At 36.5% G+C, this 18,198-nt stretch overlaps 1 protein-coding gene across 2 annotated transcripts in view; it reads right to left on the bottom strand.

Moving 5' to 3' along the window:
- The window catches only part of ZNF366 (zinc finger protein 366), a 37,771-nt gene extending 19,867 nt beyond the window's left edge, over positions 1 to 17,904 (bottom strand). Inside the window, exon 1 of one of the 2 annotated variants that reach the window (XM_084304663.1) lies at positions 17,835 to 17,904. The gene's annotated coding sequence lies outside the window, so the exon portion shown is untranslated. Of the gene's footprint in view, positions 1 to 16,501; positions 16,629 to 17,834 lie in introns of those variants that run through there. The other variant, XM_084304664.1, reaches the window with a different exon arrangement.
- Positions 17,905 to 18,198: the final 294 nt, after the last annotated feature.

Raw genomic sequence — 18,198 nt, 5'->3', positions numbered from 1 at the left:
TAGTGATTAGTACAGTCAGAGTGGTTATGTATAATCAGACAAAAGAGCATCCAAGAGGGTGGGGAAACGTACCGATTTACAGTCTAAAAGCATATTATCTTGTTGCTTTTATTTTACCTCCATATTGCCAAACCCTGTATCATACAAATTCTCTGAGAAAAGATTAAATCTGGCCTGTCATTTCATCTCCTTTTCTGTTGGTAGCAAACCTTTGCTAATTTAAATTTGAGACACGATCTTCACTGTGATCAGAATTTAATTCCATAAAAATGTGAATCCTGAGAAAATGTCAAAGAGACTGCAGATTTGACCACCAGGCGATAAATAGTTCTTTCGTACATAAGGAGTCCTAAATGACTACAGTACAGAACTTTAAGCTCTTAATAGTACTTTTACCATTATTTTTGTTTTATCTGACAATGGGTATGTCTTATGTTAGTATTTAATGATAAGTAAAGGAGTAGGAAGTGATGAATTTTTATATTAAATATCCCCTAGGGACATTTTTATTTTTTTTTTCCTATATAAGCACTTTAAGGCTTTGAATCATTTAGGTTGGAAAAGATCTCTGAGATCATGAAATCCAACCATTAATTCAAAAGTCTTTCCTTGCTCAACACCTAGTTATTTAGGACGGAATGCTATGTAGAACACTGTCATGATTCTAAACGATGAGTTCAGTTTAAATCTGGATAACATTAAACATTCTAGCTTTTATCAGCAGTATTCCAGGTTTTCAGTTTTGAAACCTTGGTGTGGAAAGTTCCCTGAGACAAAAGTTTCCATGCAATGTTGGCAATCAAACATTTAAAAAGCCTAAACCCAACTCTCCAGAGCTTTTAAAAGGGATCATTTCATCAGAACAGACAGGCATATTCACATGTCTTTATGTCTACATAAGTAAGTGTATTTTGAAAAAAATTATTTTGAAAAATAGAGCCACAAATAAGCTCTTTCTATGACCTTTCAGAAAAGCAAGTCTACAGAGAACGCAGATAGTTGTGGAGTTATTTCCAAATTAGACTACCTATGCAGCAGCTAATAATGTTAACTTCCCTGAAAGAGGAAGAGATTTTAGCACAGAATATGAATTACCGTTTACTTTCTCATTTCCAGACATCGTATTTCTAAAGACAAAAGATAACAAAACGAAACAAAACAAAGTGTGTAAACCATGCTATTCACTCTGCAAGTACACTCATTGTTATAGTCCACAGTTAATATTCCCTACTGAAGTCAACAGTAAAATTTCTTTAGACTTCAAGAGAACCAAGATTCTGCTTCCTGTATGAAAGTGCCTTCTATCTATAGAAGAATAATAATCCCAGCAATACAAATGTGAGGCTATGAAGCTGCTCCAGCTTAAATACAGACTACTACTCTTCTGATTTTTTTCTTGGGCAGTGGAACCATTAAAAAAAAAAAAAAAAAAAAAAGCATGAAATGAGACCAAGATGTGTGAAAGTGATACGTACCTTCTAACAAAGGGAAACAGGTTAATTAGTACAAGGTTTGCATTTGTGTTTGCTATTTCAAATGACGGTGAAAGAGAACAGATTGTAGGAAGTTTAAAGGTGGCTGAACAGGCCAGTTTCTCTAAGCTGGAAGAGAAATTCTGTGTTTGATGAACATATATGACTGTAGTTTCCTCTTGGGGCCTGAAAGATTGGCATCTATAAGAAAAGAATGAAATTTAATATCTGTTCCTGTACAGTGATTTGGTGAGGATCACTGACAAATAACACTCTATTAGATTTCTTCAGCCAAAATTGATCAGTTGAAGAGCTTGAGCCTCCTTGAGCAACCATATTATTATTATTTTTCAAAAAAAAAATGTTATTACAGAGGTGGTTGTGGTTGGCTTAATAGGTTTTACAGGATCTCCTTCATTTGGTTCACCCTTCAGTACAGTTTTTGTTTTAAAATGTATTCACTCATATAGTTGTTCAATTAAACACTAAAATCTTTACTTAGTTTTCACTCCCTTGCTATTTATACAAAACTTACACCAGTCTCCATATCTGAATAATGGAGCTTTACTATGCTGAATTAATTTCATTTCAGCAGCAAAGCAGTGTCCCCTACCAAATCTATACTTCTTTGAGGTATTTGTCAGACTTCAAAAATCCCAGGAATACCTATACAAACGTGAATATATCCATTACTGGTAATCAAGTAATTTTTAGTTGGTATACATCTGATACCTCCTTAAGATTTTCCCTGTTAGTTTTCTTCAATGGCAACATAAGCCCTTTTTTTCTTTCCCTTTTGCTTGTTCTCATATCTTCTTTCATGCTGCTTTGTGTGTATGAGTGAAGTCCCACAATAATGTTGCCGTTCCTCATTTCTTTTTCTTTTGGGAGTTTCATAATTTCAGAGTTGGAAAATAATGAAATGGACTTTTTAACCTCTAGTTTTCAAGTGTCTCTTATCTGTTTTGCTGGTTTCATGGCCTGCGTTGAGTAAGTAGTTGGATTGGATTATGATAATTTTCTGTATCTGTAAAATGCATGCATCTGCTTGCATTTGTACAGTCAGATTGTTATTTGTAGGTACTGCCTCCGTGAACAATGCAAAATCTGTAAACATGCTCAAAAGATTTAGTTATTTCAATACTAAGCTTTCTGGATATTGATTCAAACTATCACTGCTCTTTGATAACTGGTTATTTGTACAGCTTTTTTCAAATAAAGGCATTTTATTTACTCTAGGCTTTAGTGACTATACTTACTAGAGGAGGGCCAGAGGTAAAAGATTGTGCTCAAATCTAAACCAAAATTTCTCTAAAATCAGAGCCAACCTTACACTCTTAATCATTAACGAAGCCCATGGAAATTTTATTTTTCATCCATCTTTTCTGGCTTCAATATCCACGTTTTCTTGCACACAAATTTGAAAAATGTGCTCCATTAACATATACTGACTATATAGTAATATACTCAAAGTGAGTACACAAGCTGAGTATATGTTATATACAAATTGGCTATATGTTAATATACAAATCAGCCCTAAACTCTTTATGCTCTCTTATCTGAAGCTAATATAAGAGATCTATTACATTCTATAATATGAGAACATTTTTTGTGCCACAAAGTGGATCTGGGAGGAGGAAAAAATTTGGACTACCTTGCAAAAATAAACATGAATTTAGGGAAAATATCCAAAATCAATGAATGCAGATACTGATTAGGGACACACAAATATTGGGGAAGCCTTAAAATAACAGGCTTGAACTTGGAATAATAGACTTTGTGAAGTTTAGTCAACTCTTTTTCAATACCATTTCTACAAATATTTGTTTTCTCTCACATTCAAGTAGATCTTGTGTCAGATTAAGTCCATGGTTTAATCATCATCTTAATTGTCTTCTGAGATAAGGCTTCTTGTTCCACACCTTCTATGAGACAGATATGTCTGCTTAAATGGATAACTCTGTCAAGATGAAGGTATTGCCATATATATTTCTCTTCCCCATTTGTATTGCCATCATTAATACAATTGGTATTGGGAACAAGTAAACAATTGTTCATGAAAATGGTCTGGAATAACTGAAAATGAGAAGTGGATGAGATCAGGTTTTTTCTTCCTACATTAATATGATAGTACTAAGGAGTTCAGTGTCTTTTCACTTCTCCCTGGGAAATTACCTTCATCTGCTGATATCAGGCTTCAGGATAAAACTTCTTCTTTCCAACAAAAACATATTTGTCTCAGTAAATGCTTAGAAAATTAAAACTAATAGCTTTGGTAGCTCTTAATAGGATGTAGTTCAGAGCTTGGTATGGTTTATGGCAAGATTTCCAATGAACTCTGAAAATGATAGATCATGATTTTCCATGCAATTTGTTATGGGTTTTGTTGTACGATGGGATATGGAGCCATCTACGACATGACCAAAATTTGATACTTTTGGCAAATTCAGTGTTTACATATGAAAAGTCATACCTGCCTTTCCATACCTGTTAACAGACTGAAACCTTTTCAAACAAACAATGGAAATCATACAATTACACACCTAAGAAGCTTAACTGATTAAAAAATCTGACACACTTAAAGAGCTGAACATGACACAGTAAACAGCTGCAACAAAAAATGAACTTTCAAAGATATCTCATATATATTGTATAATCCTCAATTATTATTTTTTTCCTTCAGTGACTCTGTTTTGGCATGTCTTCCTGGCTTCTTGTTTAAGGTTTGATCATTTTAAATATTCTGGCTGCTATAGGGGCTCTTACAGCCACATACCTGCATTTCTGTAGTCTGGAAGATCATATGAATGTAAAGAAATGGGTCTCTTAGCAAAGTGTGCTCCCTGCTTTGTTTGACCTTCATCTTTGTTATTCCCAAATTTTAACATTTTAACTTACATATTTTTTCTTTATTTTAGCTTAGAAATACAAATGTTTGGGAAATATCTTGTCTGCACTGCTGTTAGAGTAGCTTTTGGAACCATCTTAGGTATACGTGCAACTTATTTTTCTACTCAGTTTTCAGGGAGCAAGATGTTATAAGCAATTTTACAGGAGTATAGTTACTTTGGTATTTCATGTAGTAAATAAAATGCATGAAACAGTATAAAAATAAATGCGTCTTCACTTTTGTGTGTGTGTGTAACTTAAAGATCATTTTCTGTTTTGATAATAAATTGAAAATATTAAATTACATTCTGAAATTTTCTTTGCCAAAAATCTGAAACAGTCCTACCACCTACTCTGCCAAAGCCAGGGCACTACCGGTGGCATCAGATATGTTTATAGAGAGATATCATTGCACTGAGTAGTAGTATTGCATAATTTGCTTTTCAGTGGTGACATTGATTAGAATCAAAAGAAATTGCCAGGTGCAGTAGGGAGGTAGCTGTAGGTATTTTCTTCTGTCCAATATGAGTGGTCTGTTCTCAACATTCTCACAAGTCTTACGAGGAGTGGCTGAGGGAGCTGGGATTGTTCAGTCTGGAGAAGAGGAGGCTCAGGGGCGACCTTATTGCACTCTACAGATACCATAAAGGAGGCTGTAGCGAGGCAGGGGTTGGTCTATTCTCCCATGTGCCTGGTGACAGGACGAAGGGGAATGGGCTAAAGTTACACCAGCAGAGGGTTATGTTGGATATTAGGAAGAATTTCTTTACCAAAAGGGTTGTTAGGCATTGGAACGGGCTGCCCAGGGAAGTGGTTGAGTCACAATCCCTGGAGGTCTTTAAAAGTCATTTAGATGTAGAGCTTAGTGATATGGTTTAGTAGAGGACTGGTTAGTGTTAGGTCAGAGGTTGGACTTGGTGATCTTAGAGTTCTCTTCCAATCTAGATGATTTTGTGATTCTGTGGTTCTGTGAATGCAAAAGTTTGGCAAAATATTTTGCTTTCACTCTCATTGCTCTTACGTATGTTTTGTCCTCAGTTTAGCCAAATTTTTGCTATCATTCTCATCTTTTTGTTGTTCTTCTCTTGCCTAATAAGACAATTGGGTGGAGGTCACACAGCAGTATGACTGGGTTAACCACTGAACATCTGCAATATGGTATTTTTGGTAATGACCCTGGCATCCTAGCAGTACTTTACTCTCATGGATCATCTTTAGTCACTTCAGTATCCGTAAGAAGTGACTTTTGAATACAGTTTAGGCTTGCTGCTCTTTTGGCTTTTATTTCTCTTTTCCTTATCCTCCTTTCTCTTTTTTTTTTTTCTTCCTCTTTGTGAGTTTTCTTAGTTCTTCTCTTACGTTTCCTTCCCTCATCACTTCTCTGTTCCATCTGTGGTTCATACCCTCTCTGCTTCTTTATTCTATCTACTAAAATGGCCAGTAACACACAGATAACCTGGATAATAAAGTGGATGTTAAGTTCACAGGCTTTGAAATGTTAGCTGGTTACTTCACCCCAAACCACAAGTACGTATGGTGTGATCCTGTAAGGTACAGAAGATTATCAGGTCTAAAAATGTCTAAAGGGACGAAGATCATATGTCCTCAGCTGAACATCTTAATCTCCCCAGTTCACTGCTACCAACAGTATTCAAGGCTATGTTGGGGAGGGATGGAACAGCCATTTGCTGGCAGATGTCCACCTCTAGGTCCACGGCACAGCCCTGCCCCACCTCTGCCTACAGCAGGGTAAATTCTGGCCCAAGTTTCTGCTTTTCTTTTTCCCTCCACAGATATCTATATCTAATATATATACATCTAAATCTAAATATATATCTAATTATCTAATATCTTTATATCAGATGTTGTTGAGGATGTAAAAACAGCCATATCAGCTCTGGGTAGTAAAGTAGCTAAACCAAGGTCCTGTGAAGAATATAAGAAACAGGAAAAGGTACAGTGACAACTTCCCAGCATGGTCTTTGGGCCTACGGACAGCTCTCTGTGGATCAGAGATTTCTCTGTGACCTAAGGATGGTGTATTCAGATTTTTTTTTCTTTATTTTTTTTTCTTCCATGAAGGGTGGATTTGGATTAAAGGCACTTAGTATAAAAACATAAGGCTTCTTTTTTTTTTTTTTTTTCTGGTGAGATGAGGGATGTACAGAGATAAGTAGCTGTGTCCTGGGGAAGTGAGGTATCTTTGACAGCTTTGATGGAGTGTCTTGTGCCTTCAGAAATTCATGAAAGTGTCAGGACAGTGAGAGCTGTACTGTGGTACTGTGCAGGAGGTGAGGGTGGCGAGATGTCTACCTGCATTCTTCCTAATGTACATCTCTCTGAAACAGCTGTATTTCTTCTCCTCAAATACACATGAAGCCCATGGATACTGCAAGTCACTCTATTCATGCACCACTTCATCTCCCCTCCATTCCTCAAACATCACACCTCTTTCAGTGTCTCCCATCTTTAGAAACTGATCTTTTCACACTGTACAGCTGGATCATTTTTGCTGATAACTTTTGAACTGCATAATCTGTATTGGTTAGCATTTTTCAATGTGCAAAGCCTGTTTTATTGTTGTTTGGTTTTTGTTGTTTTTTTTTTTTTTTCAAGAAAACTAAATATATTCATACTGTGACTGAAGGTCACAAGGTTACATAGCAGTGAACTATTGCCTCAAAAACACTAACCAGCATGTGGCACTCAGCTATTTTTGAAGGCGTGCACATGCTTAGGTCAAGAAGAATTGTCTTAGGTACCCCAGGCTAATTTTGACTATTTTAAAAAGAAAACAAAAAAGCAAGAGCGTAAGTTCTGAGAGGGTGAGCCCAGCAAGGGTGAGTCCTGGAGATGAAGACAAGTCAGTCTTTATACTGAAAATGTTCCAGTCCAAGAAAAGTACCTTAGCAAATTGTCCTCAACCACACTGTACCCTGAGTGACTTCTGGAGGTTTAACATTGCAGAGAAAGGGCAACTAGAAAGAAAAAAAAAAAAAAATCGGAATATGTAGCCAAGCAACAAGGGCAATCACCCAATCACCCAGTAGGGCAGTAGGGTGAAGTACCTCAAACTTCCAAGTTTTCAATAAACCTCCAGAAGAGACGCATGGTGGAAGGCCAGAGCTATCTCTAGAGAGGATGGAGTCCACAGACCTGTAAAAACTATAGTTTTTGTTTTAAATGTCTACAGCCCATAACTACCCTTTCCAACTTCTCTCTACTCCCTGTCACTTGGCATTTGCATTTTTGGCTGTGTAATGGACAAGGGCAGTAGAGCATTTTCCTCTAAAGAGCAGAGTTAGCCTCACAGCCTTGGGCTCTAGAGTTCTCCCTTAAGAGGTTAGGGATGGGAGTCCAAATCCTTCATGGGGGATGAGGAAAATGAATCAGTCTCTCACTTCATGGTTGTTATATTTTGCACTGTATTTGATGCCACTGTTCTATATATAGTTTCATATAAATATTTTTGAAGGACTGGGTCCCCAAAAGCTTTTGGACATAGGCATAATGAATTTCCAGACCTGTGCAAACTTAAGGGCTGATAAGAACAGATTGGGCAGGACAGTGGCATCAGGAGCACATATGCTAGAAGAGCTTCAGTTGTGCAAAGCTTAACTTGTGCCAGCAGACTGTGTGGAAATGTAACTTGATTCTACTATCACTAGTTATTAGGAAGAATGACAGGTTGGCCAGCTGGTTTAACTACTCACAGAATCACAGAATCACATAATGGCTGAGGTTGGAAGGGACCTCTGAAGATGATCTAATTCTTCCTAAGTAACTCTCCTAATTTTGTCCCTAGTCTCATTCATGTCAAACTGAAATCTTTGTGGAAAAAAATAGCGAGTAGCTGAGAACAGGATCTGGGATTTGGCTATTATAAAGTGATGTCAATAAGATATATTTCTTCCTTTTCTTAACTTGATAAAGAGTTCTCATGTCAGAGGCTGGTACCATGGATCTGCCTCTGTCTTTATAAAATATGTGAAGTCACTTTAATCACTGTTTATAGAAGTCCTATCACTTCATCCCTGTTTCCTGTCTACTTCCATATCTGCCATTGCATATTAAAATTGTGCATTTTGGTGGATGACAGGGATCCTAAGTATTAAATAGTTTTTCCTCTGGAAAGTTATTAAATTGTACTAATGAAGTTTTAGGATTTTTTTTTTTTCTGAATATCAGATATTATGAGACAGGGTGAATTGAATAACAAATAAATAATATAAGCATAAGGAGAGATCTGCTGGTAAAATTGTAATACTGAACAAAGCGATGAGTCCTTGAAAGCATACTTTGGACAGAATCTTTCCACCTATAAAGCACAACCATTAAGTATGGCAGAGAGAAGCTGAGAAGAGAGAGCTTTACTGTAGTATTACCTCAAAACAAATAATGGACCTATGCAGAACACTCAAAATTAGAATGATCAAAAAAGCATGCCCTTCCATAACCCTTATGCTGTTATGCTTGGGGTGTTGTTTTGAAAATAAACCTTTCACTAGCATTTATGACCTTTAAAAAGGAAATAGATTGAGCTTTCCTTCCTACTGGAGTCCCAGTGTTGTTATCACCTCTATGGAGGCCAGAGAGATGGTCTGGTCTCCTCCCACCTCTTTGTTATCTTAAAGGGTAGCTGAGGGGCACTTTCAGTCCTGGTTCTTCAAGCCAGCCCACTGGCATGCTTCCATGTAACCAGCAGTTAATGTATGAGAAAGTTTTGGCACCTTCTGAATTCTGCATGTTGTATGTGTAAAGCAACAAGAACCTCAAAAGAAAGTAGCAGGTAAAATGTGTGCATATGCTTGGATAAAGGCAGAGGAAAAGCATATGATGTAGGAGAGTTTTTATATAAAGTTTCCAGAACAGTTTACATTTTTAATGAAACACTAGTTTTAATTAAACACAGAGAATGTTGTTAGGACCAAGATATTTTTGTAGTTGTTTTTCTTTCAATTTGTTTCACACAGATCAAAATTCATAGTGAAACTGAAGGCTGATAAAGCAGTAATTATAGTGTGTTCCAGTAAGACATGCTTTATCCTACAAGAACTGAAAGAAGAGGATTTCATCCAGAAATTGACAGATATAGGAAAAATGTATCTGCTACCAAGCACTTCCCTTGGTGTCCAGTTCCTTAAAAGTAATTTCCCAATGATGCTTTCCTAGTCATTTAGTATAAACAGATTTGGTTTCAGTTGAAGTTTGGACAGACTTCTTGCTGGAAAAGCTGCTTTGTTGAAAAAAATGATCAATCCCTATTAAACTCTGCTAGATATTTCAAGTTAAGGTGGCTCAGTAGTGACTTAGCAATTTCCAACTGAATGGAAGTTTCAAAGGAAACAGAGCAAAAGAATTAGAGATGTGAGTGTCATTCCTAGGACACGACTGCATTTATTCCATTGATACCCAAGTAATACTAGAGAACCCAAGGATCATGGACAAAGAGACAGGGTTCAAAATTATTCTTAAGGCAAATTACTGGGACACTGGGAGGAAACTACTTGTGATATGTCTCCACTGCGATTAAAGACCATTGTTTTTCAAATCTGTGTTAAAGCATTCAAACCATGAAGAACTAAAATATGTATTTATTGTTCAGAATAAGATCATCTTCATGTACATCTCACAAGTGCATTCAAATAAGGGTTCATTATTTAAAACCAATTTAGTTAAATTTGTTTAATGAGCAATGTTCTTCAGCTCCAGCACAAAATTATATTTTTGACTATCATATGCCTCCAAGGAAGTAATTTAAGGTAACATCCCCTCTGGCTTTGCCCTTCACCTGTGATGCTAAACATGAATCTTCTCATTCAAAGAAGCAAACATCAAGAAGCAAATGTTTTTTCCCTCTGATCCCCCAAAATGCATCCAGCATATAGCACTTAATTATTCTGTTAACTTTGAGAACATTTCAAAAATAAGTGCTAGTTTGTTGCCACATCTAAAGGAGAACTGAAATTCAAAACAAATTTTGTATAGCTTCTGTGATTTTGATCACTTGGAAAACAAGCCCCTGTGTAAATCAACTAAAAGGGAGAAATTCTTGAGGTTAATCATTTTAAACTAAAACAGATTTAAAATGCCAGTTTTACTGAATTCAATAAACTAGCATACGGAGTGGGAATGGCAGCTCAGACTTAGCCAAATGTCATCAGCAGATATTGGAACACAGACTTGAGCTGCAAACAAATAAAAAACTACTTTTTGCCAAAAAAAAAAAAAAAAAAAAAAAGTCAACATTGAGATTTGAAATGAACACTGAAGTTTGAAATGTGAAATTTCCACTTTAACACTAATCTTTCACCATTAGTGATGACAAAAGTTTATTTTGGTTACTAACTCAATTCATCACAAGAAAAAAGGAAACCAAAAATCCATGACTCCAGTATAAATCCCTCTCTCAATCCCTTCCTTGACATAAGTTTGAAACAAATCATTTTATTCAGAACTCGATTTCTTGAAAATCAAGCCAAGTGACGTGCAAAAAGCAGAAGATTTGAGAGGAACTTTTGTTATATTTTAGTAGACATGGCAAGTGAGTTTATTCTTACTCAATGTCAGGCAAGGGGCTGCGGGACAGTACCCAAGGGTAAATGTTTATACATATATGAACCATGTTGTGACTTGCTGGCCCAACCATGTTCAGTGCCTTCCACTGAGTGCTTGTGCATGTTTTTTTGTGTGTGTGTTTTTGTTTGTTTGTTTGTTTTCTGTTTCTGATAGCGAACAAGCTAGTGAAAATCTCCACAGTTGTTAAAGGGAATCCTGAGTCCTGATCACTTGCTTACAGAATCCAGCAGATTCTACTCAGTGACATTTCTTTATCTGTGGGTAGTGTTAGAAGGGTTTCCCTTTTTATGGGACAGGAAAAAAAGAAATTAATGTTTTTGAGATCAAAAGTCTTTGATTGCTTTTTCTTTTTTGGCACAGAGTATAGGAGATCAGGAGGAGGGGTCAGTCAGCACCAATTCTCTGATGCATGTGACTGCTTCCATAGCATCTTGACAAAATGCTACCAAGAGACATATAACATTTCTGGGAACCTTGGTGACTTCATAAACACACATATAACACTTTTGGGAACCTTGGTGACTTCATATTGTGAATATAGCACTACACAGAAGATCGGTTTTATCTAATATTCACACTGGTGCTATTCCTTGCTGTGATGTTACAGGAAAATAATATTATCCTACACATTTATAAATGGATGGTTTTAGTTACAGATAACCATAAAAGCACATTTTGGTCCACCTATTTTTCCAACAGTTTCTTTGTAGCTTTCTAAAATTCCTGTTATAGAACAATAGCAAATAGTAAACTCAGCCTAAAATCAATATTGGCTCTTGAATAAAATCATATAATAATTTAATTTGAAAAGGAACCAAAAGGATCATTAATTCCAACTCCTGACTCCACACAGAACCACCCAAAAATCCAAACCATGTGTCTCAGAGCGTTGTCCAAATGCTTCTTGAACTCCGGCAGGCTCAGTACTGTGCCCACTGCCCTGGGGAGCCTGTCCCCGTGCCCGACCACCCTCTGGGTGCAGACCCTTTCCCTAACCCCCAGCCTGACCCTCCCCTGTCCCAGCTCCATGCCGTTCCCTCGGGTCCTGTCGCTGTCCCCAGAGAGCAGAGCTCAGCGCTTGCCCCTCCGCTCACCTATCAGTTTGGACTAATATAGGATGCTCTTCATGGTTTCTGAAATCTGCACCAGGGAAACAACCCAGCCTAGGCTTCAGTGTATCAGACAGTTTAAACAAGTTCTGCTGTTCTCTGGAGGCTGATGGATGCTCTAGAAATATGTCATCTCTTTTCTTTTCATTTCCTGATTATTATTTTTCATTACACTTATTTCTAAATACTTGTAAGAAAAAGTAGACAGGTAGAAAAATATTCTGCTACCTGGGACTGTTACATGAAAGACACTCCCTTTTCAAATAGCAATTTCAAACAATTTTTATCTGAAGCTGAAACAACAAGGGGATACTTGCTTTAGAAAGCACCTTAGAGAGATGACTAAACCTGAAATAGTAATTATACTCCACAATGTGTTCTTCCTGATATCATTAGAGTGGGCTTATTTAAATTTGGTTTGAATTTAGCACATTGGATGTTACTAAGAGCACAGATTCTTTCCAGTTTCAAAGACCTTGTGAAATGTTTGTATTTCAATCATTTATTTCCAAGAGGGATAGTAGCATATTCAGCATGGAGCCCTCCACAAAGCAAAATGTTTTTCATCACTGTAAAAGGAGTCTGAGTTACACTGCAACTCTGGCCACAGAAAGCAAAAGCCTACGTGGCTTTTGCACAGCTAGGGAATAGCAAGGAACCAGTGAATGCCACTCACAGCCAACACACTTGTTGTTTCTCTGACCACCTAGTATCCGGCCCATGAAGAACAAGAATAAGAATAAGGTGTAAACACTTGATCCCATCCTAGAGACACTAAACTGGTTCTCTTAGCTCCTCCACCCTGCAAACACCATCCTGTGAAGTTCTGTCTATGCAGAGAAATTAGGTGGTTGCTATTCTTCACCAGGCCTCCAAACAGAGGAGTGAATAATTAATGCCTACTTGCTGTACATTCACATTTCTCATAGTGCTACACCTAAAAATAACAGGTGGAAATATATGACCCTGCTCATATTGCTTTTAACTTCAGTTCAGTTGTACATTTCTCTAATTCATTAGAGAAAAGTGATGTTATCAAAGTATGAGACTCAGTTTACATTGTAGCTTTTTGTAATTAAATTAACCTTCAAATTCAACAAACATCTCGGTGTTCACTGAATTGTCATGTTTCTAAAAGGTATGAGGAGATGGAAAGTTGGATGCTTGCAGGTTTACTTTCTATGAATATTATAGGTTTTCAGGAAACACTTTTTGTCCTAAATTGTTTCTTTTAAATCAAACAAAAATTCATATGCATGATTTCATGCAAATCCACAAAGTAGAAGGAAAATGTTTCTGTGCTTTTGCTTTTATAGTAGAAAAAGGAGGGGAGAGAAAACAAAAATAATAACTTTTTCCTTCTTTGATTCAAATAATTAATAATGTCTTTCTAACACACAAAGCAAGAAACAAGGAGTGAAAGTAAAATTAAAAAAAAAAAAAAAAAAAGTATTCATATAAGTTCTTTCCATAGCTTTCAAAGCATGAAAATATTTTCTTTTCATATCTGATTATTTAGCTTAACTGCTTCCAGTGTCATTGAAAGTCTTTACAACACATTAAGTGTTGTTAGTTCAGAAGGAAAATGTGTGCCTTATCAGGGTCAGGGTAGGAGCAGTATAAAACCATTCATTTTAGAAAAACAAGTCACAAAAATATTAAGCTTAGTAGGAACTGAAACAGAGATTAAATAATATTTCTTACTGGACCACTAACATTTTATAAGCTAGGTAACAAGATATGTCATACCTTGCCCTCACAGAAAAGTAAATAAATAAATAAATAAATGAAATGCTGACATCCATCATAGAATTCAATGTATCTTTTAAGTAACACATAAGTATTAACTTAGACCTCTTCTTTGGGTGGATGTCTAAAAATCACACATAAAAATCCACTAAAACTTTTACAGTATTGGAGAACTGCAGTCTCACTTTCAGAATATCAGTTTTCCAACAAGAAAGAGGATATCCCTGAGTCACCTTTTTTTATTTTTTTATTTTTTTTTTTAAAGCTTCACATTGTCTCTATAATTCTTTCTTCCCCAAGTTCCTTTTCAGTGGTCTTTATGAATGGTAAAGTAAAATGGGGAAAAAACTGCATTTAGGAAGAAAATGTTCTTTTGCTTTAAATAACTGATATATTTGAAAACATCTATTGAGGCATAAAATCAGTCCCTCAGACTCTAGTGGTCTACACTGCAGTTGTAAGGTCTGTTTGAACGAGTCTTATTAGATCCATTGTCTTATTAGATCCATTACCACCGAGGGATAGGCATTTGTGCTTAGAAACTATGAATCATTTCTGATCAACTAATAAGAGACATTTCCTTACAATTTGATTGACATGCATCATGTCAATCATCATCACACAGAAACCCTATTATCTTATGCAGCTTTTACTGCTTTTGTCTGTCAGGGTAATACTCTACTGACATATCTGTGTGAGTGGAGTGGTCCATTCAGATAGAGGTGCCTTTCTGCTTCATTGAGGCTTTGTAATATCAAAGATTGGAAGCAGTAAGTGCTGTCTGGGGTAATCCACACCCTTCCATCTCTGTATACAAGCTTGTTTTGGGTTGCTACTGCGATTCATCCCTCTGTGGTTCTTTCATTCTAAATAATGCCTTAAAAGAATCACCTAAAAGACACGCCAATAAGTGCATCTGTAGGATGTACATGGTGTCTCTCAGTCCAATTGTATCTGCTCTACACCCAGGCACTTTTAAGGCTCTTACCTGTGTATTTGTTTGAAAGAATGAGAAATCAGTAAAAACTCATTACAATTCAAAGATTAAAAACCTTCTGGTCAAAAATCTATATTGGAGACTCCAAAATATTACTGTGTGAGTAATTCAATGCCAGTATTCTGCATCCAAAACCCAGATTCTCAGTGCTTTTCGCCATTAAACAATCTGTCCTAACTATAAAAGGAAAATTGACATTTACTGAAAGGCTTTTATCAGTTTCTGTGCTTTTCAGGCCTGTTAACTTGGGATTTCCATAGGCTAATTTTTTTTCCATATCATTGCTGCTATCATTGATATAATGATTTTTTTTTACTTATTTCTCAGAACAAACAAAAATCTGCCTATATTTCCTTATAGTTGAGAAGAAATCACCTGGAAATAATGTCTTAATATAAGTATGTGAGAAAATAATAAACAATAAGCCATGCATACACTGAGTGACTTTTTACTTTTGTGTGCTATCTATATAGATAACACACTCAGCAATAGCAGTAATAAGATTTTAAGTAAAATAAACAAGAACATCTCTATTTTTATTCTTGGTTTATTGCTTCAATTAATTTTATTCTTTTTAATAACATTGAGGTGGATAAACAAAATTTCACAAACATTTCATTTGTACTAAACTGGCAGTGGATCGGTACTCACACTAGGCTCAGAATATACCCTTCTGTGCTTGTAAATATCTCAAACATGTGGGATAACGATAACACACCAGTCAAAAGTCTCTCTTCCTGACCCCTCCAGAAAGATATTAGTAGTGGTACAAATTACCATTATACTAAACCACGTTACAGTTATCCTAACAATAAAATACATAAAGCAAAAGCAAATAAGTTCCAAATGACTGAAGAAAAAGTATTATTTGAAGGAAAAAGAAACCTGAAAGATGGAACCTAAGAATGAATTTTAAAGCTCAGGGTTGATCTTCATGATCAAATTATTTATCTTTCCTATTAAAATGATCTTTCTGTATATTTATTTTTGGGGAATGGGCTTAGAAATGACATTATCTGCTCTTGCCCACCTAATACGAACATGAGCACGTATATTTTATGTACTTCAGGCAATTTCCTCCTTTTACAGCCTCTCAGAGAACAAATTTATCATATGCATGGTCCTAATAAAGAATATATTAATGTTTCATACCTTCAAAAGCAACATCTGTACCTAAATGCAGCAACTGGCTCTTACGTACAACGTAAACTGAACTTCTGAACTAGTCAAATCAACACATAGAGCTGATTGCAATCTAGAGTAACGCTTTGCAGTTTGAGGAAAACACAACAGAGTAATGCAGTGATTTCCAAATACAGAGCCTATGTATTTTTGAATGTTTTGGAGATTCTTCTGTTTGCCACTGGAATTAAAAAGTGGGTGTCCAGGTGTTTGACATGTAACTGTCAAAACATCTGTCAAAGCCCTCTACTTAATATATATCAATATTAGCCAGGTAAAGCTTAATCCCAGGTACGCTAAGCAGCAGATGTGGCAGGTGGTTTTCATAGCAAGATGTGGCACTTTCTTGCCATCAGCAGACATTTTCTGTGGGCTAAGTATCATCCAGTAAGCCTAACAACTGGTGCCAAAATAGTCTGAGCGAGACCAAATGTTGAGCTACCGCATTCTAGAAACAAATTATTTACACCTCCTGTGGCCAGATCCATCTACTGCTCCTAGAGTGAAGAGAATCTACAACTTACCCAGGAATCGGGCAGAATTTGGGGTAGATCATTCCTTCCTATGGAAAAACTTGCAGAGACAGAGGGGGAAGAAAGCCTGTTCCACGCATTTGTTGAGTGAGGAGTGAGAGCGGAGGGCTGTCCCAGGATCGAAGCACATCCCAGGTACCCCACTGGGAGCAGGACCAGGTCCAGGACCAGCACCAGGAGCGGAACTGGAGCCACTCAAGATGCTTGCCAGCCCTCTGCGATGCCTGCCCACCATTTGGGGCTGCTCTGTCTGGGCTCTGGGCATTCTGTGAAGGATCCTGCACTTCAGAGAGCTTGGGTCAGAAGATGACCAAGCTCTCCCTTCTGCAGAGAAATGATTACCTGTCCCCGTTCTCTCCCTACCACTGCATTCTGCATTTATAAAAGCATGGAGAGAGGATTTTCTCCACCAGTACTTGAAACATATCCTTGCATTCAATCACTCATTTTATGATCTGCTTCTGATAGTTCTGCTACATTTATGCCCGACAAGAAAAACAAAAACAAAAACAAAAAACACCTATTTGTATCTACAACAATACAGATGACAAATAAGCAGACAACATCCGAATCTATTCTATTACTAGATTCTATTACTAGCAATCAGCCTTGATGTTGTTACATACTGTGTAACGTGAACCTCTTTTTCTTTTTCTTTTTTTTTTCTTTTTTTTTTCTTTTTTCTTTTTTAATGTGAGAACCTGAAACTGTCTTAGCACATCTTAAATGTCACTGTTTCTAGACTATTCATATACACGGATGAGTAGAGACAAACACTTGGAATTGTAAACACAATAACATCTGAAGGAAAAAAAAAAAAAAAAACTACTCTTCTCTCACTGTAGCACAGGTTGGTAGGTTGGCGCAGACTTCAGGAGTGGCAGATGATATATGAAATACATCAATTTGCATGTGACACAGCTTCTCTCGTTATTCTAGCAATGGCCCAGTGAAGCTTGCTGAAACAGTCAGGGTAAAGTGAGTGAAGCCCGTAACAAGATTCTCCTAGGAGAAGTCCTACATACAAAATACACAGCAGATTATGTTATGAATATTATCAGCCTCGCTGGAAAATATTTACTTGCCTGCACAGATTAAGATGCATGCTATTATGACCGATATCTAAAAAACAGACTATAGACATCTGTAGAATTAATATATTGCTTGTCGATGCATATGATTATTATCTTCTTATCAGTTAAATGTGTATATGATAAATGTCTTTTCTTAAAAAAAAAAAAAATAATAATAATAATATATATGTATATATATATATATCACACTTCTAAAGAGTTAACCATAAAAGCATTTTTACTTAACTTACCAGTTGTTGAAGCTGGAAGGAATCTTGCCCTAAATCTAAACTCTCTACCTGCTCTCATGTTGGTAATCTCTCTCTCTCTCTCTCTCTCCCTCTCCCCCCCGTGCAGAGATTGCAGTAACTTAGAAAACTAGCAGGGACAGTGTTTCAAATGACTTAAGAAAGAGAACAGGAACAATCATTTCGTTCTCTTTTTTTCAGATGAGTACAGTACCTTCAGAAAGAAGGAAGGAAGGGAGGGGAGAGGAAGTCAACAACCCTTTGCTTTCCTGCAAAAAAAATAAGGAAACAGCAGATAGCAATCTCATTTTCTCTCAAACAAAATGTTTGGAAAAATAAATACAACCAAACCAAAAGGAATTCCTCA

Source organism: Netta rufina, assembly GCF_964035555.1.
Source record: "Netta rufina genome assembly, chromosome: Z".
Lineage (NCBI taxonomy): Eukaryota > Metazoa > Chordata > Aves > Anseriformes > Anatidae > Netta > Netta rufina.
Note: the sequence above shows the minus strand (reverse complement) of the source record. Positions and strands in the feature narration are given on the sequence as shown.